At 40.6% G+C, this 5,963-nt stretch overlaps 1 non-coding gene across 1 annotated transcript; it reads right to left on the reverse strand.

Annotated features, from left to right (window-relative positions):
* Nucleotides 1-1,194: 1,194 nt before the first annotated feature.
* LOC120107049 (small nucleolar RNA R71) lies at nt 1,195-1,303 on the reverse strand. Its single transcript, XR_005509018.3, has one exon. It is a non-coding gene; the product is annotated as a small nucleolar RNA R71 (small nucleolar RNA).
* Between the last annotated feature and the right edge of the window lie 4,660 nt (nt 1,304-5,963).

Consider the following 5,963-nt stretch of genomic DNA (forward strand, 5'->3'; position numbering starts at 1 on the left):
AAAATTTAAAAAATAAATAAATAATTAATTTGCTTGATCACCTATTCAATAAAATTTAATGTCATGTCATAAAATATTAAAAAAAAAATCTCTTGATTGTTGCATATAGTATAAGGCATCAGCATAAAATATTCTAAGGGCTGAACCCATTTGAAAAGATAAGGTCGGGATTTCATCACTCGTCCTTAGCCCAAAAATCACCCCAGTGCATAAATATCCTAAGCTTAACTAAAATCAACTAGACGTTGGCCCCTAAGGACATTAGAGCTCAATAGGACGAAGACCACCGAAAGTTGCACCAATTTCGCTCTGTGGCTTAGTTGATGTCTAGGCAAGCTTTGTCCCTATAAGGGAGACAGTTCATCTGTTCGAGGCAAGTGGGTTTTAAGTGGGACCTTTGCGAACGCATCGTGACCCCTCCACTTACCTGGGAGCTTACCTGGTCAACTCGGTTCATTAGACCGGATTGGAGGCTTAGCTGCTCTCTTCAAACCAGTTAGGAGCTGTCTAGAAATTTAAGAAAAACATTAGAAATTGAGGTGTAATGTTTTGTTGCATGTTTGATTGTGAATAGGATTTTTGTTTTAGGATGTCGTTTTAGGGTATCTTTAGTTGGTACTTATATTTATTTTTTTTTATTTTAAAAAAAAATAAAAAAAAGGGAAATATTTTGCATGCTAAAGTGGAATAGGGACGATACCGATCGATTAAGTCGTACAACTTTAGATCATCCCTTAGGACACATCCCTGAAATTCCTTCGCAATATCTCACACCTTGTGAGATGGCTGATCTAAATGAAGATGCGGGGAGTCACCACAATCGAGAACGAGAACCCCATGTTATGACTCTAAGACAATACCTACAACCGGCTAGGACTAGTCAGCCTTCATGCATAATTTTTTCTGATAATGTAGGACATTTTGACATCAAACCAGGGGTAATCCAATTGCTGCCCAAGTTTCATGGGTTAGAGTCCGAAAGTCCGTATCTTCATTTAAAGGATTTTGAAGAATTGAGCATTACATTTAGAGTGCCAAATGTCACCGAGGATGTCCTCAAGTTGACATTGTTTCCTTTCTCTCTAAAGGATAAGGCCAAAACATGGCTAAACTCTTTGCGACCTAGATCAATAAGAAATTGGCAAGATATGCAGAGAGAATTTTTAAAGAAGTTCTTCCCCACACAAAGGACCAACTTTTTGAAAAGACATATCAGCAATTTCCAACAAAAAGATAATGAAACATTTTATGAATGTTGGGAAAGATTTAAAGACCTTCTTCTCTCATGCCCTCATCACGGATTCGAAACTTGGAGAACCATTAGCTTCTTTTATGAAGGTTTATCTCCACAGTTGAAACAGTTTGTAGAGACCATGTGCAATGGTAGATTCTTAGAAAAACAACCTGATGAGGCATGGGAGTATTTGGATTCCCTTGCTGAGACTGCCCAACTTTGGGATAATGGGGATAGAAATAACAAGTCTTTGCCTAAGCCCACTAGCTCTGTACAGGGAGGCCTTTACAACCTCAGAACTGAGGATGATCTTCATGCTAAAATGGCAGCCCTCACTAGAAAGGTAGAAGAAATTGAGCTTAGGAAGATTGAGCCTGTTAAGACTATAGAACTTAGAAATGAGTGTTGTGGTATCTGCGATATGTCGGGTCATACTACTACAGATTGTCCCACTATACCAGCATTCAAAGAAGTCTTGCACGATCAAGCAAATGCTATGAACTCCTACCAAAAGCCTTATAACGATCCATACTCGAATACCTATAACCCTGGTTGGAAGAATCATCCAAATTTTAGGTGGAGAAATGATCATCCTCAACAGTCACACCATTCAGCTCCTCCACCTGCACATCCTACTTTTGCATCACCACTCTCTCAAAAGCCAAATATCGAGGATACCTTGCAATCCATACAAACTTTTCTACAAGGTCAAGCTAATATCAATGCTCAAAATACTCGAAATTTTGAAGACATTGTGGAGTGATTGATTAAAACCCTATTTGATTTTGATGAGATCAAAGCAATTGAGCATATTTCTTGTTTACTAATGAATTCAATTAAGTGTTTTAGTGAAAATCTTGTCTAAGTGTCTCAAGACTTGGTTCATAATTTTTGGATAAGTTAAGAAGTCAGCTTGAACCAAAGTCTGAGACTCGAGTCGACTCCAGAGTATCACGAGTCGACTCCAAGCGTATCAAGTTCACTGGCACGGGCTCGAGTCGACTCCAGATCTGTACGAGTCGACTCCGACTGAGAACAGACAGAAGAACAGAAAGCTTCAACTCAGAACCTGTCAACGAGTCGACTCCCAAAGTGCGCGAGTCGACTCCGATGTTCACCGAGTCGACTCCAGGATAGTAAGAGTCGACTCCAAGAGGAACACAAAGAAAAAGTCAGAGAGCAGTTTTCGGGTCTGAGATTCGAGTCGACTCCAGTGAAACACGAGTCGACTCCGATGGATGGCAAGTCGACTCCAAAGAAGGTGAGAGTCGACTCTCAGAGGAACACAAGAAAAAGTCAGAGAGCAATTTTCGGACTCTGAGATTCGAGTCGACTCCCGCAATATGCGAGTCGACTCCAAGACTCCGCGACCATCAACAGACAGAAGACCAAGTTACTGCCTCTGAGATTCGAGTCGACTCCCAGACAGCTCGAGTCGACTCCAAGACAGCTTCACATCAAAAAGGCAGAAGACCAAGTTTCGGAAACTGAGAGCCGAGTCGACTCCGAGGAAGTTCGAGTCGACTCCAAGACTGGACGAGCCAAAAGACAGAGAATCGGGAGTTCGGGCTCTGAGATTCAAGTCGACTCCCAGGACAGTCGAGTCGACTCGAGTGGATCAAATTCAAAATTGGATCCACGGACTTCAGTGGATGAGCCGACTCCGAAATTGCCAAGTCAGCTCCAGAAGTTGGCGAGTCGACTCCAGGTCAAGACGAGTCGACTCCCAGTCGTGAAGGCAACTTTAATTCAAATTTGGAACAGTTGCCGAGTCGACTCCGGAAAAGCTTGAGTCGACTCCCGCTACAGCCGAGTCGACTCCTGATCGCGCGAGTCGACTCTAACCCACCAACGGACACATTGTCAGGCTGCGCAGAGTGTGCAGAATGGACAGAAAAAGCTCTCTAACGGCTAGTTTCCGTGGGGGTTGGTTTAAATAGCCACAGAAGACTGTAGCAAGGCAGAGAAGAACCATTCCACTCCAACTAATCAAGCATTCAAGCTCTACAACGTGTTCTTCAACGAAAAAGAGGAAGATCTGCATTTACTGCATCCACCTACATCTTCCCAGCAATTAAAAGCCTTCTCCTCCTGCATTCAAGTCGACTACTCACTCAAGAGGAGACCAGAAGTTTAAGAAGCCCTTCCTCTTCTCCAACTTAAAAGCGTTTGAGGGCTCTTAACTTCGTTATTGTTCATATTGCCATTTATCTGCTTTTGAGAAGCTGTATTTTTCTGTTTGTCTCTTTTATCTACACCTTTGTCTTTGCTTGATTCAATCGGGGCATTGAATCAAGAGTATTGAGGTTGGTTGGTGAGCCGAGTGTAAAACCAACGTGTAAGGGTTCGATTGTGATCCCGAAAAAACAATCGGGGTTGGTTCTAGTCGGTGAGCCTGGGAAAACTGACCGAGTTCGTTGTGAGCTCGTAAAACAACAAGTTTGGTTGTGAGCTTGGAAAACAACCGGCTGTAATCCAAGGGGTTATAGTGAATTCCCAAGAGAGACTTGGGGAGTGGACGTAGGAGCAAGGGTTAGCTCCAAACCACTATAAAAGCTTTGTGTTTGTGATTGCTTGTCTCTTACTATTACCCTCATTTCATACACATCACAGCAACTAATTAATCATCTTGTAAAAAGCATTAATTAGTCACCCACAAACGCTTTAATAGTTAAAATTATTTTAAAACCCAATTCACCCCCCCTCTTGGGTTGTCTATCTGGGCAACAAGTGGTATCAGAGCCTAAACTCTTCCACCCAAGAGTTAAAAGATCAAAATGACAACCCCATTTGGATCTTCCCACATTGAGGGTCAGTCCACCCAAAGACCCCCTTTCTTTAATGGATCCGACTACTCATACTGGAAGGCTAGGATGAGAATATTCATCCAAGCCCAAGACTATGAGATGTGGACCATTGTAGTAAATGGCCCATACATCCCATCCACATATGTAGAGGGTATCACGGTACCCAAATTAGAAAAGGATTGGGATGAACATGACATGAGAAAGGCACAACTAAATTCTAAAGCTATGAATGTGTTTTACTGTGCCTTAGACAGAAATGAATTCAATAGGGTCTCTACTTGCAACTCTGCAAAAGAGATCTGGGATAGACTTGAAGTGACCCATGAGGGCACAAATCAAGTTAAAGAATCCAAAATTAATATATTGGTTCATAAGTATGAACTATTTAAAATGGATTCTAATGAGACAATCACTAGCATGTTCACTAGGTTTACTGACATTGTCAATGGCCTAAAAAGCCTTGGCAAGAACTATACTACAGTGAGCTTGTCAGGAAAATCCTTCGGTGTCTACCAAGGTCATGGGAAGCTAAAGTGACCGCAATCCAAGAAGCCAAGGACCTGAACAAATTACCACTTGAGGAGCTTCTTGGATCCCTAATGACGCACGAGCTAACCATGAAACAACACAACGAGGAAGAGTTCTCCCATAAGAAAAAGGTAATAGCTCTAAAATCTACTTCATCTAACAAGGACTTATCTTGCAGTAGCAGCAGTGAAGAAGAAGAACATGAGGATGATGATGGTGAGGCACTTCTTGTGCGCAAATTCAGAAAATTCATCAACCACAAGAAGTCCTATCATCAAAGGAGAGGCCCCTCAAATTCCTACCGCAAGGACAAAGGTAAGGAAAGGAAAAATGAGGGGATTGGGTGCTATGAGTGCAAAAAGCCGGGACACATCAGAGCTGAGTGTCCCTTACTAAAGAAGGGCAGCAAGTACAAGAAGAAGAAAGTCCTTGTCACCACCCTATCGGACTCCGACACATCATCTTCATCATCGGATGAAGAACAAGAAGAGAAGGCCAATTTCTGCTTCATGGCCAATGAAAATGAGGTAACTTCCGAAACACAGCTTGATTTTACATTTAATGAACTTTATGATGCTTTTAATGAATTAATGATAGAATATAAGGCAATAAATCTTAAGAATAAAGAACTAAAAATAACTAATCAATCATACCTACATAAATACGATAAATTAGTTAAGGATAAGAATTTAATCACCAAAGAAAATATAGAACTTAAGACAAGCAACCAACTTTTAACTCAAAAGACTAATACCTTAACTAAAGATAATGAAAAACTAACTAAGGAATTTTTAGAATTTAAAAACCATAAACAAATCTTAAACAAGGATCTAACAAACAAACTAAATGATCTAAAAACAGAAAATCAAACACTAACTAAAGAACTTAACAAATACAAACCCTTAGTTGAAAAATTTACATATAGTTCTGAAAAGTTAAATATGATACTCAATAGTCAACGAGCAGTATTTAATAAAGCGGATTTAGGATATAAACCAAGAAATAAACAAAAACTTCTTAGTAACTTCTTTGTTAAAGCTGGGGAAACTAAAACTAAGAAAATAACCTGCTTTTGTTGTGGAACTATAGGTCATAAAGCAAATGTGTGTAATTTTAGAAAAGGTAAATCAAGAAGGAAAATTAAAAGGGTATGGGTTCCAAAAGGAACCAACTTGACTAACCATGAAGGACCCAAGAAAACTTGGGTACCTAAGTTGACATTATTTGCTTGTGTAGGAGTGTCTTGCAGCCAAGGTCAACAAAAACTGCTGGTATTTGGATAGTGGCTGCTCAAGGCACATGACGGGTGATAAGGATCAATTTTTCACCCTTGAAGCTAAGAAGGGAGGTGCTGTGACTTTTGGAGACAACAACCAAGGTCACATCATTGGTAT

This window comes from Phoenix dactylifera, chromosome 4 (genome assembly GCF_051530095.1).
Source record: "Phoenix dactylifera cultivar Ajwa chromosome 4, Ajwa_hap1_PhDact_Kaust_v1.1, whole genome shotgun sequence".
Lineage (NCBI taxonomy): Eukaryota > Viridiplantae > Streptophyta > Magnoliopsida > Arecales > Arecaceae > Phoenix > Phoenix dactylifera.